This window comes from Oncorhynchus keta, chromosome 10, assembly GCF_023373465.1.
Source record: "Oncorhynchus keta strain PuntledgeMale-10-30-2019 chromosome 10, Oket_V2, whole genome shotgun sequence".
Taxonomy (NCBI): Eukaryota; Metazoa; Chordata; class Actinopteri; order Salmoniformes; family Salmonidae; genus Oncorhynchus; species Oncorhynchus keta.
Genome location: NC_068430.1, coordinates 4,376,474 through 4,395,532, shown reverse-complemented (window position 1 = coordinate 4,395,532; position 19,059 = coordinate 4,376,474).

Here is a 19,059-nt window from a genome sequence, read left to right as displayed (position 1 = left end):
GGGTTTCAGGTAAAGTGGAGGTGATATGATCCCCCTTTTTGTTAATCTAGCCTCAAAGCACCTCATGATGACAGAAGTGAGTGCTACGGGGCGATAATCATTTAGTTGCTTTCTTGGGTACAATGGTGGAACGATCTTTATGTGAGATAAGGACAACAGACTGGGATAAGGAGAGACTAAAATATGTCCCGTAAACTCTCTCGTCAGCTGATCGCCACATAATCTGAGAATGCCGGCAGCCTTTTAGTGTGTATCTTTCTCTGTGTTTCAGCCTGTCATAGTATGTATGTAGGATGTGTTAAGTGCACTGGGGTGTGTTGTGTCTGGTCCAACTCTCCCTGTCCATTACTAATAGATGAGGCCTGGTGATAAACGTTCAGTGTCCACATCTAATGGACAGCAAGGATATTAGAAGAGGCTATTCAAAAGGCAATTCCCTCTGCTTCTCATTTTGCAGGTTGTTTGAGTATTACACACACACACACACACACACACACACACACACACACACACACACACACACACACACACACACACACACACACACACACACACACACACACACACACACAAAATCACACACACACACTCACACACACACACACACACACACACACACACACACACACACAAAATCACACACACACACGCACACACACACACACACTCACACACACACAGACACACACACACAAAATCACACACAGACACACACACACTCACACACACTCACACACACACAGACACACACACACAAAATCACACACAGACACAAATCACACACAGACACACACACACACACTCACACACACTGACACACACGCACACACACTCACACAATCTTGTTTATACTGACCTTGTGGACAGAAGGTTATTCCCATTAAAAATCATTCTTTCCCCCCCTAAACCCCTAAATGTAAACCTTAAAACCATCATCTTAATCCTAACCCCTAAACTTAAACCTAGCCTTAAACCCCCAACCCCTAAACTTAAACCTAGCCTTAAACCCCTAACCCCTAAACTTAAACCCCTAACCCCTAAACTTAAACCTAACCTTAAAACCTAACCCCTGAACTTAAACCTAACCTTAAACTCCTAACCCCTAAACTTAAACCTAGCCTTAAACCCCCAACCCCTAAACTTAAACCTAGCCTTAAACCCCTAACCCCTAAACTTAAACCCCCAACCCCTAAACTTAAACCTAGCCTTAAACCCCTAACCCCTAAACTTAAACCCCTAACCCCTAAACTTAAACCTAACCTTAAAACCTAACCCCTAAACTTAAACCTAACCTTAAACTCCTAACCCCTAAACTTAAACCTAACCCCTAAACTTAAACCTAACCCCTAAACTTAAACCTAACCTTAAACTCCTAAACCCTAAACTTAAACCTAACCTTAAATTAAACCTAACCTTAAAACCTAACCCCTAAACTTAAACCTAACCCCTAAACTTAAACCTAACCTTAAAACCTAACCCCTAAACTTAAACCTAACCTTAAAACCTAACCCCTAAACTTAAACCTAACCTTAAACCCCTAACCCCTAAACTTAAACCTAACCTTAAAACCTAACCATAATCTTAATCCTAACCCGAATTCCTAACCTTAAACCTAACATTTAACCACTAAAACTAATTCAAGTCTTAACCCTGCTAGAAACAGCTTTTTTCCTTGTAGGGACCGGCTAATATTCTGTCCCCAGTTGGTTGAATTTTTATTAATTTAATATTCTTGGACTTTTCTGATCCCCACAAATATACTTAAACATGTCCTCACACACACAGTTACACACGCACATGGTAATCAGGAAGTATGGGAATATATGGAATGCATGAGCTAGAGGTACTCTGTCATGGTAATCAGGAAGTATGGGAATATATGGAATGCATGAGCTAGAGGTACTCTGTCATGGTCATCAGGAAGTATGGGAATATATGGAATGCATGAGCTAGAGGTTCTCTGTCATGGTAATCAGGAAGTATGGGAATATATGGAATGCATGAGCTAGAGGTACTCTGTCATGGTCATCGGGAAGTATGGGAATATATGGAATGCATGAGCTAGAGGTACTCTGTCATGGTCATCGGGAAGTATGGGAATATATGGAATGCATAAACTAGAGGTACTCTGTCATGGTCATCGGGAAGTATGGGAATATATGGAATGCATGAGCTAGAGGTACTCTGTCATGGTCATCGGGAAGTATGAGAATATATGGAATGCATGAGCGGAGGTCCATTAATATTCTGTCTCATCAAATAACAGTGTAGACTACAAGCCATACAGTCAGAAAGACTTTATGTTTTCTTTAATGGTAATTCAAAAATATCAGAAACTTTGAACATCCCACGGAGCACCATTAAATCCATTATTAAAAAATGGAAAGAATATGGCACCACAACAAACCTGTCAAGAGAGGGCCGCCCACCAAAACTCACAGACCAGGCAAGGAGGGCATTAATCAGAGAGGCAACAAAGAGACCAAAGATAACCCTGAAGTAGTAGCTGCAAAGCTCCACAGAGGAGATTGGAGTATCTGTCCATAGGACCACTTTAAGCCGTACACTCCACAGAGCTGGGCTTTATGGACGAGTGGCCAGAAAAAAAGCCATTACTTAAATAATAAAATGAGCAAACACGTTTGGTGTTCGCCAACAGGGCATGTGGGAGACTCCCCAAACATGTGGAACAAGGAACTCTGGTCAGATGAGACTAAATTTAGCTTTTTGGCTATCAAGGAAAACGCTATGTCTGTTGCAAACCCAACACCTAGCATCACCCTGAGAACACCATCCCAACAGTGAAGCATGTTGATGGCAGCATCATGTTGTGTTTTTCATGGGCAGGAACTGTGAAACTGGTCAGAATTGAAAGAATGATGGATGGCGCTAAATACAGGGATATTCTTTAGGGAGGTTCAGCAGAACAATGGCCCTAAGCATACTGCTAAAGCAACCCTCGAGTGGTTTAAGGGTAACAATTAAATACCCCACAGTGAAGCATGGTGGTGACAGCATCATGCTGTGGGGGATGTTTTTCATCGGCAGGGACTGGGAAACTGGTCAGAATTGGATGGCTCTAAATACAGGAACATTCTTGAGGGAAACCTGTTTCAGTCTTCCAGAGATTTGAGACTGGGACGGAGGTTCACCTTCCAGAAGGACAATCACCCTAAGCATACTGCTAAACCAACACTTGAGTGGCTTCAGGGGAAACATGTAAATGTCTTGGCCTAGTCAAAGCCCAGACCTCAATCTAATTGAGAATCTGGGGTCCCTGTAAGACTGCTGTACACCAGTGGAACCCATCCAACTTGAAGGAGCTGGAGACGTTTTGCCTTGAAGAATGGGCAAAACTCCCAGTGGCTAAATGTGCCAAGCTTATAGAGACATACCCCAAGAGACTTGCAGCTGTAATTGCTGCAAAAGGTGGGTCTACAAAGTATTGACTTTTGGGGGGGTGAATAGTTATGCATGCTGAAGTTCAGTTTTTATGTCTTATTCCTTGTTGGTTTCTCAAAAAATATATTTTGCATCTTCAAAGTGGTAGGCATGTTGTGTAAATCAAATGATACAAAACCACCCAACATCTATTTTAATTCCAGGTTGAAAGGCAACAAAAATGCCAAGAGGATGAATACTTTCGCTGGCCACTGTATATTGTCTCCCAGGTTATTCTCCCTATATTGTCTCCTATGTTATTCTCCCAATTTTATCCTCTATATTATTCTCCTATAATATCCTCCTATAATATCCTCCTATAATATCCTCCTATAATATCCTCCTATTGTCACGCCTTGGTCATTGTATTTTGTGTTTCCGTTATATATTTGGTCAGGCCAGGGTGTGACATGGGTTTATGTTATTGTATTTTCGTATTGGGGTTTGTAGTATTTGGGATCGCGGCTGATTAGGGGTGTTGTATAGGCTTGGCTGCCTGAGGCGGTTCTCAATCAGAGTCAGGTGATTCTCGTTGTCTCTGATTGGGAACCGTATTTAGGTAGCCTGGTTTCGCTTTGTATTTCGTGGGTGATTGTTCCTGTCTCTGTGTAGTTTCACCAGATAGGCTGTAATAGGTTTCACGTTCCGTTTGTTGTTTTGTATTTTGTTATTTCATGTGTCACTTTTTCTATTAAAGTCATGAGTAACCACCTATAATATCCTCCTATATTATCCTCCTATAATATCCTCCTATAATATCCTATAATATCCTATAATATCCTCCTATAATATCCTCCTATAATATCCTCCTATAATATTCTCCTATATTATCCTCCTATAATATCCTCCTATATTATTCTCCATATATTTCCCTTATATTATCTTTCCTTTATTCTCCCTGTATTATTCTCGCTATATTATCTCCTATACTCTTCTCCCTATATTATCTCCTACATTTTTCTCCTTATATTTTTATCACAATATTATCTTTTATATTATCTCCTATATTATTCTGCCTATATTATATCCTATATTATCTCCTATATTAATCTCCCTTTGATATTCCCCCTATATTATCTCCGATATTATTCTCCTGTATTATTTTCCATATATTATCTCCTATATTATTCTGCCTATATTGTTATCCCGATATTATCTCTTATATTATCTCAGATATTATTCTCCTATATTATTTCCCTATATTATCTCCTATATTATTCTGCCTATATTGTTATCCCGATATTATCTCTTATATTATCTCCGATATTATTCTCCTGTATTATTTTCCCTATATTATCTCCTATATTATTCTGCCTATATTACTTTCCCTATATAAAGTTGAAGTCGGAAGTTTACATACACTTCGGTTGGAGTCATTATATAATGGTTTTTCAACCATTCACTTAGTGCATGACGCAAATATATTTTCCAACAATTGTTTACATACAGATTATTTCACTTATAATTCACTCTATCACAATTACAGTGGGTCAGAAGTTTAGATACACTAAGTTGACTGTGCCTTTAAGCAGATTGGAAAAGTTCCGAAAATTATGTAATGACTTTAGAAGCTTCTGATAGGCTAATTGACATCATTTGAGTCAATTGTAGGTGTAGATGTGGATTTATTTCAAGGTCTACCTTCAAACTCAGTGCCTCTTTGCTTGACATCATGGTAAAATCAAAAGATATCAGCCAAGACCTCAGAAAAAAAATTGTAGACCTCCACAAGTCTAGTTCATCCTTGGGAGCAATTTCCAAACGCCTGAAGGTACCACGTTCATCTGTACAATAGTCCGCAAGTATAAACACCATGGGACCACGCAGCCCTCATACCGCTCAGGAAGGAGAAGCGTTCTGTCTCCTAGAGATGAACGTACTTTGGTGCGAAAAGTGCAAATCAATCCCAGAACAACTGCAAAGGACCTTGTGAAGATGCTGGAGGAAACAGGTACAAAAGTATCTATATCCACAGCAAAACGAGTCCTATATCGACATAACCTGAAAGGACCGCTCAGCAAGGAAGAAAACACTTCTCCAAAACAGGCATATAGAAAGACAGACTACGATTTCCAACTGCACATGGGGACAAAGATTATACTTTTTGGAGAAATGTCCTCTGCTCTGATGAAACAAAAATAGACCTGTTTGGCCATAATGACCATTGTTATGTTTGGAGGAAAACGGGGGAGGCTTGCAAGCCGAAGAACACCATCCCAACCGTGAAGCACGGGGGTGGCAGCATCATGTTGTGGGGGTGCTTTGCTGCAGGAGGGACTGGTGCACTTCACAAAATAGATGGCATCATGAGGAAAGGAAAATTATGTGGATATATTGAAGCAATATATCAAGACATCAGTCAGGAAGGTAAAGCTTGGTCACAAATGGGTCTTCCAGATGGACTTTGACCCCAAGCATACTTCCAAAGTTGTGGCAAAATGGCTTAAAGACAACAAAATCAAGGTAACAGAGTGGTCATCACAAAGCCCTGACCTCAATCCCATAGAACATTTTGTGGGCAGAACTGAAACAGCGTGTGTGAGCAAGGAGGCCTTCAAACCTGACTCAGTGACACCAGCTCTGTCAGGAGGAATGGGCCAAAATTCACCCAACTTATTGTGGGAAGTTTGTGGAAGGCTACCCCAAACGTTTGACCCAAGTTAAACAATTGCAGGGCAATGCTACCAAATACTAATTGAGTGTATGTAAACGTCTGACCCACTGGGAACATGATGAAAGAAATTAAAGCTGAAATAAATCATTCTCTCTACTATATTTCTGACATTTCACATTCTTAAAATAAAAGGGTGATCCTAACTGACCTAAAACAGGGACTTGTTACTAGAATTAAATGTCAGCAATTGTGAAAAACTGACTTTAAATGTACTTGGCTAAGGTGTATGTAAACTTCCGACTTATTGTATTATTCTCCTATATTATCTCCTATATCATTCTCTTATATTATTCTCCATATACTGTATTATCCTATATTGTCTTCCCTATATTATCTCCTATATTGTCTTCCCTATATTATCTCCTATATTGTCTTCCCTATAATATCTCCTATATTGTCTTCCCTATATTATCTCCTATATTGTCTTCCCTATATTATCTCCTATATGTTCTTCCCTATATTATCTCCTATATGTTCTTCCCTATATTATCTCCTATATTGTCTTCCCTATATTATCTCGTATATTGTCTTCCCTATATTATCTCCTATATTGTCTTCCCTATATTATCTCCTATATGTTCTTCCCTATATTATCTCCTATATGTTCTTCCCTATATTATCTCCTATATTGTCTTCCCTATATTATCTCCTATATTGTCTTCCCTATATTATCTCGTATATATTGTCTTCCCTATATTATCTCCTATATTGTCTTCCCTATATTATCTCCTATATTGTCTTCCCTATATTATCTCCTATATTGCCTTCCCTATATTATCTCCGATATGTTCTTCCCTATATTATCTCCGATATGTTCTTCCCTATATTATCTCCTATATTGTCTTCCCTATATTATCTCCTATATTGTCTTCCCTATATTATCTCCTATATGTTCTTCCCTATATTATCTCCTATATTGTCTTCCCTATATTATCTCCTATATTGTCTTCCCTATATTATCTCCTATATGTTCTTCCCTATATTATCTCCTATATTGTCTTCCCTATATTATCTCCTATATTGTATTCCCTGTACTATCCTCTCTGTGCTGTACTTTATTGCTAAACACAAGGCCCTGGTCAAATTTAGTGCACATAGGGTGCTAATTGGGATACAGATGGATATTCTCTCTCTCTCTCTCTCTCTCTCTCTCTCTCTCTCTCTCTCTCTCTCTCTCTCTCTAGTGATGGCAGCTATCCAGAGAAACTGAATTAAGAACTGTACAACTAAAACTTCAAAGGGATTTGAGTTAATAAGTTTTGAACTGTAGAAGTCAAGTCAAGTCAAGTCACAGCAGCAGTCCTGGAAGCTAGGCTAACCCCTTTCCTCTCAACATTAGACAGCAGCAGTGTACAGAGCCTAGCTAGGCTAACTCCTTTCCTCTCAACATTAGACAGCAGCAGTGTACAGAGCCTAGCTAGGCTAACTCCTTTCCTCTCAACATTAGACAGCAGCAGTGTACAGAGCCTAGCTAGGCTAACCCCTTTCCTCTCAACATTAGACAGCAGCAGTGTACAGAGCCTAGCTAGGCTAACTCCTTTCCTCTCAACATTAGACAGCAGCAGTGTACAGAGCCTAGCTAGGCTAACCCCTTTCCTCTCAACATTAGACAGCAGCAGTGTACAGAGCCTAGCTAGGCTAACTCCTTTCCTCTCAACATTAGACAGCAGCAGGGTACAGAGCCTAGCTAGGCTAACCCCTTTCCTCTCAACATTAGACAGCAGCAGGATACAGAGCCTAGCTAGGCTAACTCCTTTCCTCTCAACATTAGACAGCAGCAGGATACAGAGCCTAGCTAGGCTAACTCCTTTCCTCTCAACATTAGAGAGCAGCAGTGTACAGAGCCTAGCTAGGCTAACTCCTTTCCTCTCAACATTAGACAGCAGCAGTGTACAGAGCCTAGCTAGGCTAACTCCTTTCCTCTCAACATTAGACAGCAGCAGGATACAGAGCCTAGCTAGGCTAACCCCTTTCCTCTCAACATTAGACAGCAGCAGGGTACAGAGCCTAGCTAGGCTAACCCCTTTCCTCTCAACATTAGACAGCAGCAGTGTACAGAGCCTAGCTAGGCTAACTCCTTTCCTTTCCTCTCTCTTTTTTTACATGAATGAAATTGCACTCAGTAAACAATGTCACACTTCAAAGGCTCAATTTTGTTTTAAAATGTGATTTTATACATGTCAAAAAAAATATATATATAATGATCAAGACCTTGTGAATCTGCAAACTTTACAGATAGTGCTGCTGATGTTGGTAAGTAAAATGAGGATGGGGAAAGAGACTAACAAAGAGGGTGAGAAATATAAGGAGATGGAGAGACAAGAGGGGAGAGAGAGGAGGGAGAGAGGGAGAGGGAGAGAGGGGGAGAGAGAGAGGGAGAGAGATAGAGAGAGAGGGGGAGTGGGAGAGAGAAATAATTAGGGGGAGAGAGAAAGAGAGAGAGAGGGAGAGAGGAAGAGAGGAAGAGAGAGAGGAAGAGAGCGAGGGAGAGATGGGAGAGAGAGAGGGAGGAGGAAGAGAGAGAGAGGAGATAGAGGGAGAGAGAGGGTGAGAGAAAGGGGGAGAGAGACAGAGAGAGAGTGAGAGAGAGAGAGAGAGAGAGAGAGAGGGGGAGAGAGGGGAGAGAGAGGGGGAGAGAGGGAGAGAGAGAGGGGGGGGGAGAGAGAGAGGGGTGGGAGAGAGAGAGGGGGAGAGAGAGAGGGGGAGAGAGAGAGGGAGAGAGAGAGAGAGGGAGAGAGAGAGAGAGGGAGAGAGAGAGAGAGGGAGAGAGATAGAAAGAGGGGGAGAGAGAGGGGGAGAGATAGGGGGAAAGAGAGAGAGAGAGAGGGAGAGAGAGAGGGAGAGAGAGAAAGATAGAGGGAGAGAGAGAGGGAGAGAGGGGAGAGAGAGAGGGAGAGAGAGAGGGGGAGATAGAGAGAGAGAGAGAGAGAGAGAGAGAGAGAGAGGGGAAAGAGAGAGGGAGAGAGAGGGGGAGATAGGGAGAGAGGGGGGGAGGGAGGGAGAGAGAGAGAGAGAGAGAGAGAGAGAGAGAGAGAGAGAGAGAGAGAGAGAGAGAAAGAGAGAGGGAGAGAGGAAGAGAGGAAGAGAGAGAGGAAGAGAGAGAAGGGAGAGATGGGAGAGAGAGAGGGAGGAGGAAGAGAGAGAGGGGAGATAGAGGGAGAGAGAGGTGAGAGAAAGGGGGAGAGAGACAGAGAGAGAGTGAGAGAGAGAGAGAGAGGGGAGAGAGGGGAGAGAGAGGGGGAGAGAGGGAGAGAGAGAGGGGGTGGGAGAGAGAGAGGGGTGGGAGAGAGAGAGGGGGGAGAGGGGGAGAGGGGGAGAGAGAGAGAGAGGGAGAGAGATAGAAAGAGGGGGAGAGATAGGGGGAAAGAGAGAGAGAGAGGGAGAGAGAGAGGGAGAGAGAGAAAGATAGAGAGAGAGAGAGAGAGAGAGAGAGAGAGAGAGAGAGAGAGAGAGAGAGAGAGAGAGAGGGGAGAGAGAGAGGGGGAGATAGGGAGGGAGAGAGGGAGAGAGAGAGAGAGAGAGAGAGAGAGAGAGAGAGAGAGAGAATTAGGGGGAGAGAGAAAGAGAGAGAGAGGGGGGAGAGGAAGAGAGAGAGGGAGAGAGGAAGAGAGAAAGGAAGAGAGAGAGGGGAGAGATGGGAGAGAGAGAGGGAGAGAGGAAGAGAGAGAGGGGGAGATAGAGGGAGAGAGAGGGGGAGAGAGAAAGAGAGAGAGAGAGACAGACAGACAGACAGACAGACAGACAGACAGACAGACAGACAGACAGACAGACAACCATCACTTCAGCGTGTGACAACCCAGTCCTCCATTACATTCAAATCCAAATGATGACGGCACAGCAAGCCACCAGACACCAAACCATTCATCTTATAAATCACATCAATACACGTTAAAACACTCTCCTGGAAAACAGTTGATCTAAATAATCAATTACAGTCAGGTGGTGATGGTGAGGCGCTGAGCTGCGCACCAATTAGCTGGTTGTAGGGGGGCCCTGGGAAGAAAAGAAATCGGTCCGTTAATTGGGAACAGCTGGTGGAGCATCGTCAGGGTGACAGCCAGGTATTCCCCCATTGGTCCGCTGCCTCGCCCGCAGTGCCGCCTGTCCCCACTCTCGGATAATATCCTAACAATTTGCTCAAGTCGCTGGTGCAGAACTGCCTCTGTGGTTTGCCTCTTGAGTCTCCGCACAGCCAAGGCAGGTGATAATGCTGCTCTACCCTCTACCCTGTACGACCTTGTTGGTTCACAGTAAGGCTGAAGTTAAGGCTAGATAAACAAGAGTAAAAAGAAAGGAGTTTTGTGACTTGGAGGGAATAGTGATTTTTTTTTTTTTTTTTTTTTTCACCCAATTGTGGAATCACTCTTGTGTTGTAATTTTTTCCCCGTGGTATCAACGTGTTGATATGTTTTGTTTTTGCAAAGCAACCAAATATCAAAAACTGTTTATTCCATAACATGGATAACCTGTCAGCAGAATCTCCACTGATATGAGAGCTGCAGATAGCTAGCAGAATCTCTACTGATGTGATAGCTGCAGATAGCTAGCAGAATCTCTACTGATATGATAGCTGCAGATAGCCAGCAGAATCTCTACTGATATGATAGCTGCAGATAGCCAGCAGAATCTATACTGATATGATAGCTGCAGATAGCCAGCAGAATATATACTGATATGATAGCTGCAGATAGCCAGCAGAATCTATACTGATATGATAGCTGCAGATAGCCAGCAGAATCTATACTGATGTGATAGCTGCAGATAGCCAGCAGAATCTCTACTGATATGATAGCTGCAGATAGCCAGCAGAATATCTACTGATATGATAGCTGCAGATAGCCAGCAGAATATCTACTGATATGATAGCTGCAGATAGTCAGCAGAATCTCTACTGATGTGATAGCTGCAGATAGTCAGCAGAATCTCTCCTGATGTGATAGCTGCAGATAGTCAGCAGAATCTCTATTGATGTGATAGCTGCAGATAGCTAGCAGAATCTCTACTGATATGAGAGCTGCAGATAGCCAGCAGAATATCTACTGATATGATAGCTGCAGATAGTCAGCAGAATATCTACTGATATGATAGCTGCAGATTGTCAGCAGAATCTCTACTGATGTGATAGCTGCAGATAGTCAGCAGAATCTCTCCTGATATGATACTGTACATTTGCTGCAGAATCTCTACTGATGTGATACTGTACAGTAGCAGCAGAATCTCTCCTGATATGATACTGCACAGTAGCTGCAGACAGACGGCAGAATCTCTCCTGATATGATACTGCAGAGTAGCAGCAGAATCTCTCCTGATACGATACTGCACAGTAGCTGCAGATAGCAGGCAGAAACTCTCCTGATATGATACTGTACATTAGCTGCAGACAGCCAGGAGCCCACAGAGCCTTGAGATACAGTATCTGAGACTGTTCAAGGTTCTAATTGTGAAGAGAGTTGTAGGGCCAGACCCTCGGCGCCTGGAGAATGATAATAACTCCTGCTAGCTTTAGTCCTATCAGTTTTTCTTCCTTTTTAACTGCCTTGGTTTATGTACAGAGGAAGGGTATTCATCATGTTTAGTGTGTTGAGTACAGAACAGCACTGCTCTGGGGAAGGTTGAGACTGAACCACGTCCTAACTCCAGAAGCTACCTTCAGGATTGATAACTATGTGTAGATTTGTTTTATGTATTCATTGTGTGCAGTGTGCCAAGATTTTTCCTCTTGTAGGACAATAAACCTTCTGATTTTACTTTGCTTCTCTCAGAGTTCTCTGTGTGAGCTGCTGAGGTCCTGTGCTCCAGTAGGAGAGAGAGACAGAGAGAGGAGAGAGGAAAGAAAGAGAGAGAGAGAGAGAGAGAGAGAGAGAGAGAGAGAGAGAGAGAGAGAGAGAGAGAGAGAGAGAGAGAGAGAGAGACTGTATTTAGCCAGTAGGAGCGACAGTGGATTGCGAAAGTATTCACCCCTCTTTGGCATTTCTCCTATTTCGTTGCCTTACAACCTGGAATTAAAATGTATTTTTTTAAGTGTTTGTATCATTTGATTTACACAACATGCCTACCACTTTGAAGATGCAAATTATATTTTATTGTGAAACAAACAAGAAATAAGACAAGAAGTCAACTGAAAACCTGAGAGTACATAACTATTCACCCCACTCCCAAAGTCAATACTTTGTAGAGGCACCTTTTGCAGCCATTACAGCTGCAAGTCTCTTGGGCTATGTCTCTATAAGCTTGGCACATTTAGCCACTTGGATTTTTGCCCATTCTTCAAGCCAAAACTGCTCCAGCTCCTTCAAGTTGGATGGGTTCCACTGGTGTACAGCGATCTTTAAGTCATACCACAGATTCTCAATGGGATTGAGGTCTGGGCTTTGACTAGGCCAAGACATTTAATTGTTACCCTTAAACCACTCGAATGTTGCTTATGCTGAACCTCCCTCAAGAATATCCCTGTATTTAGCGTCATCCATCATTCCTTCAATTCTGACCAGTTTCCCAGTCCCTGCCGATGGAAAACACAACATGATGCTGCCATCACCATGCTTCACTGTTGGGATGATGTTCTCGGGGTGATGAGAGGTGTTGGGTTTGTGCCAGACAAAGCTTTTTCCTTGATGGCCAAAAAGCTCAATTTTAGTCGCATCTGACCAGAGCACCTTCTTCCATCTGTTTGGGGAGTCTCGCCTTTTGGTGAACACCAAACATGTTTGCTTATTTTTTTCTTTACATGTCCATTACATGAAATGCAAATAAAAATCTATTAAATTACAAGTTGTAATGCAACAAAATAGGAAAAACGGCAAGGGGGTTGAATACTTTTGCAAGGCACTGTAAAAGGAGAGAGAGAGAGAGAGAGAGAGAGAGAGAGAGAGAGAGAGACAGAGAGACAGAGAGAGAGAGAGAGAACCCGTATTTAGTCAGTAGGAGCTAAAAGTTCTCTTCCTTTATTAAAAGGCGTTGGTTCATGTACAAAGGTATGCTGTTTGTTATATTTAGTATCCAACACTGCTAATGAACCCTGAACTGGAGAGAGACACATTCATGATTAAAACTGATTTAGGAATTTCCCTTTACCAATACTTACGTGTTTTTTATTTGTCAGGGTAGACACTCACATTTGTTTGTAATTCGACTTCAACAGAATTACAAAACACATACGCTATCCTATCACCATAGAACCCCAAATATAAAAACAAATTCAACCTGTCTGCTCCTGTTCTTCCCCTCCGGCGTACGATGTCGCCAGAGTTCTAACTCGTCATTACGTACACCTGGCATTCATCATTACGCGCACCTGGTATTCATCATTACGCACACCTGGTATTCATCATTACGCGCACCTGTTAATATTTATGACCTGGACTCCATTACCTTCATCATTCCCTCCTCTTTATATGTCACTATATGTCACTTGCACCGGAAGGTTGCTAGTTCAAACCCCCGAGCTGACAATGTACAAATCTGTCATTCTGCCCCTGAACAGGCAGTTAATCCACTGTTCCCAGGCCGTCATTGAAAATAATAATTTGTTCTTAACTGACTTGCTTAGTTAAATAAAGTTAAAATAAAATTTAAAAATTAACTCTCCCATGTTCACTTACCAGTTGGTATTATCGGCTTACTGCCTCTTGGTTTTGTTTTATTAAAATGTTTCACCTGCTTCATTACACTGCCAGGAAAATTTATAATTTGGTATTACCCCTCATTCCAGATTAATTTGGTATCACCCCTCATTCCATATTAATTTGGTATTACCCCTTATTCCAGATTAATTTGGTATTACCCCTCATTCCAGATTAACCAGGCCAGATAGACAAGAGGAACGACAGAGAGAGCGCATACGGAAAAGTAATATTACTTACGTTTTATATGATGGAAATATAAGTACATGTCAGAGTTGGAAAATATTATTTTTCCACATTTTGTTACGTTGCAAGCCTTAGTCTAAAACAGATTAAATAAAACATTATCCTCAATCTACACACAATACCAAAAAACGTTTTTTAGAAACATGAGTATTCAGACCCTTTGCTATGAAACAATTGATCTCAGGTCTATCCTGTTTCTATTGATCAATCGTGATGTTTCTACAACTTGATTGGAATCCACCTGTGGTAAATTGGACATGATTTGGAAAGTCACACACCTGTCTATATAGGTTTCCACAGCTGACAGTGCATGTCAGAGCAAAAACCAAGCCATGAGGTCGGAGGAATTATCCGTAGAGCTCCACTACAGGATTGTGTTGAGATACAGATCTGGGGAAGACTGACAGAACAATTCTGCAGCATTGAAGGTCCCCAAGAACGCGGCCTCCATCATTCTTAAATGTATGAAGTTTGGAACCACCAAGACTCTTCCTAGAGCTGGCTGCCCGGTCAAACTGAGCAATCGGGGAGAAGAGCCTTGGTCAGGGAGGTGACCAATAACCTGATGGTCACACTGACATAGCTCCAGAGTTCCTCAGTGAAAACAGGAGAACTTTCCAGAAGGACAGCTACATATCTCTGCAGCGCTCCACCAATCAGGCCTTTATGGTATATTGGCCAGACAAGTCACTCTTCAGTGAAAGGAACATGACTTGGAGTTTGCAAAAGGCACCTAAAGGACACACAGTCCATGAGAAACAAGATTCTCTATGGAGATGGGAGAACCTTCCAGAAGGACAACCATCTCTGCAGAACTCCACCAATCAGGCATTTATGGTAGAGTGGCCAGATGGACGCCACTCCTCAGTAAAAGCCACATGACAGCACACTTGGAGTTTGCCAAAAGGCACCTAAAGGACTCTCACACCATGAGAAACAAGATTCTCTGGTCTGATGAAACTAAGATTGAACTCTTTGACCTAAATGTCAAGCGTCATGTCTGGAGGAAACCTGGCACCATCCCTAGGGAGAAGCATGGTGGTGGCAGTATCATGCTGTTGGATTGTTTTTAGCGGCAGGGACTGGAAGACTAGTCAGGATCGAGGAAAAAATGAACAGAGCAAATTACAGAGAGATATTTGATGAAGACCTGCTTCAGAGGGCTCAGGACCTCTGTTCACTTTCCAACAGGACAACGACCCAAAGCACACAGCCAAGACAACAAAGGAGTGGCTTAGGGAGAAGTCTCTGAATGTCCTAGAATGGCCCAGCCAGGACCCAGACTTGAACCTTTATTTGCTATTTTACCAGGTAAGTTGACTGAGAACACATTCTCATTTGCAGCAACAACCTGGGGAATAGTAACAGGGGAGAGGAGGGGGATGAATGAGCCAATTGTAAACTGGGGAAGGTGACCATGATGGTTTGAGGGACAGAATGGGAAGTTAGCCAGGACACCAGGGTTAACACCCTTACTCTTACGATAAGTGCCATGGGATCTTCAATGACCTCAGAGAGTCAGGACACCCATTTAACGTCCCGTACGAAAGACGGCACCCTACACGGAGTAGTGTCCCCAATCACTGCCCTGGGGTATTGGGATATTTTTTTTAGACCAGAGGAAAGAGTGCCTCCTACTGGCCCTCCAACACCACTTCCAGCAGCATCTGGTCTCCCATCCAGGAAATGACTAGTACCAACCCTGCTTAGCTTCAGAAGCAAGCCAGCAGTGGTATGCAGGGTGGTATGCTACTGGCAACCTGATCAAACATCTCTGGAGAGACCTGAAAATAGCTGTGCAGTGACGCTCCCCTTCCAACCTGACAGAGCTTGAGAGGATCTGCAGAGAAGAATGGGGGAAAATCCCCAAATACAGATGTGCCAAGCTTGTAACGTCATACCCAAGAACATTCGAGTCTGTATGACTGCTAAAGGTGCTTCAAGAAAGTACAGAGTAAAGGGTCTGAATACTTATGTAAGTGATTTTTTTTTTTACATTTGCAAACATATCTAAAACCCTGTTTTTGAGGAGGAAAAAACATAATTTAATAAATGTTAGAATAATGCTGTAACGTAACAAAATGTGGAAAATGTCAAGAGGTCTGAAAACTTTCCGAATGCACATGTTGAAATGTACAACAATCGGCTGTGTGTGGCCGATTTCTGCCTTATATACAAATATAAACTCAACAAAAAAAAGAAACGTCCTCTCACTGTCAACTGCGTTTATTTTCAACAAACTTAACATGTGTAAATATTTGTGTGAACATAACAGGGCTCAACCACTGAGAAATAAACTGAACAAGTTCCACAGACATGTGACTGACAGAAATTGAATAATATGTCCCTGAAGTAAAAGTCAGTATCTGGTGTGGCCACCAGCTGCATTAAGTATGGCAGTGCATCTCCTCCTCATGGACTGCACCAGATGTTACCCCACAGTCCTCATGGACTGCACCAGATTTGCCAGTTATTGCTGTGAGATGTTACCCCACTCTTCCACCAAGGCACCTGCTATTTCCCAGACATTTCTGGGGGGGAATGGCCCTAGCCCTCACCCTCCGATCCAACAGGTCCCAGACATTTCTGGGGGAATGGCCCTAGTCCTCACCCTCCGATCCAACAGGTCCCAGAAAGCTTAATGGGATTGAGATCCAGCCTCTTCGCTGGCCATGGCAGCTGAAATTCCTGTCTTGAAGGAAATCACAGACAGAACAAGCAGTATGGCTGGTGGTATTGTCATGCTGGAGGGTCATGTCAGGATGAGCCTGCAGGAAGGGCACCACATGAGGGAGGAGGATGTCTTCCCTGTAACGCACAGCGTTGAGATTGCCTGCAATGACAACATGCTCAGTCCGATGATGCTGTGACTCACCACCCCAGACCATGACGGACCCTCCACTTCCAAATCGATCCCGCTCCAGAGTACAGGCCTCGGTGTAACGCTCATTCCTTCAACGATAAAAGCGAATCCGACCATCACCCCTGGTGAGATAAAACAGTGAAGAGCACTTTTTGCCAGATTTAACTGGTCCAGCGACGGTGGGTTTGTGCTCATAGGCAACGTTCTTGCCGGTGATGTCTAAAGGACCTGCCTTTACAACAGGTCTACAAGCCCTCAGTCCAGCCTCTCTCAGCCTATTGCGGACAGTCTGAGCACTGATGGAGGGATTGTGCTTTCCTGGTGTAACTCGGGAAGTTGTTGTTGCCATCCTGTACCTGTCCCACAGGTGTGATGTTCGGATGTACCGATCCTGTGCAGGTGTTGTTACACCTGTCTCCTTGTAGCGCTGTCTTAGGCGTCTCACAGTACGGACATTGCAGTGTTTTGCCTGGCCACTCTGCAGTCCTCATGCCTCCTTGCAGCATTCCTAAGGCATGTTCACACAGATGCGCAGGGACTCTGGGCATCTTTCCTCTGGTGTTTTTCAGAGTCAGTAGAAAGGCCTCTTTAGTGTCCTAAGTTTTCATAACTTAGCTTAAGCTGTTAGTGTCTTAACGACCTTTCCACACTTAACAACCTTTTTCATTAATTGTTTATAGGTCATTGAACAAGCTGGGAAACAGTGTTTAAACCCTTTAAAATGAAGATCTGTGGAGTTATTTGATTTTTACAAATTATCTTTTGAAAGACAGGGTCCTGAAAAAGGGATCTTTCTTTTTTTTGCTGAGTTTATATGCGTATGTACTATATAATATGTACTAATATGTACTATATAATATGTACCCAATCCCTGCAGTATTTATGCTGCAGTAGTTTATGTGTCGGGGGCTAGGGTCAGTTTGTTATATCTGGAGTACTTCTCCTGTCCTATTCGGTGTCCTGTGTGAATCTAAGTGTGCGTTCTCTAATTCTCTCCTTCTCTCTTTCTTTCTCTCTCTCGGAGGAAGCCCTAGGACCATGTCCCAGGACTACCTACATGAGGACTCCTTGCTGTCCCCAGTCCACCTGGCCATGCTCCTGCTCCAGTTTCAACTGACCTGAGCCCTAGGACCGTGCCCCAGGACTACCTGACATGAAGGCTCCTTGCTGTCCCCAGTCCACCTGACTGTGCTGCTGCTCCAGTTTCAACTGTTCTGCCTTATTATTATTCGACCATGCTGGTCATTTATGAACATTTGAACATCTTGGTCATGTTCTGTTATAATCTCTACCCGGCACAGCCAGAAGAGGACTGGCCACCCCACATAGCCCGGTTCCTCTCTAGGTTTCTTCCTAGGTTTTGGCCTTTCTAGGGAGTTTTTCCTAGCCACCGTGCTTTTACACCTGCATTGTTTGCTGTTTGGGGTTTTAGGCTGGGTTTCTGTACAGCACTTTGAGATATCAGCTGATGTACGAAGGGCTATATAAATAAATTTGATTTGATTTGATTTGATGTACTAATATGTACTATATAATATGTACTAGAGGTGTATGTACTAATATGTACTATATAATATGTACTAGAGGTGTATGTACTAATATGTACTATATAATATGTACTAATATGTACTATATAATATGTACTAGAGGTGTATGTACTAATATGTACTATATATAATATGTACTAGAGGTGTATGTACTAATATGTACTATATAATATGTACTAATATGTACTATATAATATGTACTAATATGTACTATATAATATGTACTAGAGGTGTATGTACTAATATGTACTATATACTATGTACTAATATGTACTATATAATATGTACTAGAGGTGTATGTACTAATATGTACTATATAATATGTACTAGAGGTGTATGTACTAATATGTACTATATAATATGTACTAGAGGTATATGTACTATATAATATGTACTAGAGGTGTATGTACTAATATGTACTATATATAATATGTACTAGAGGTGTATGTACTAATATGTACTATATAATATGTACTAGAGGTGTATGTACTAATATGTACTATATAATATGTACTAGAGGTTTATGTACTATATAATATGTACTAGAGGTGTATGTACTAATATGTACTATATACTGTGTACTAATATGTACTATATAATATGTACTAGAGGTTTATGTACTAATATGTACTATATAATATGTACTAATATGTACTGTATAATCCT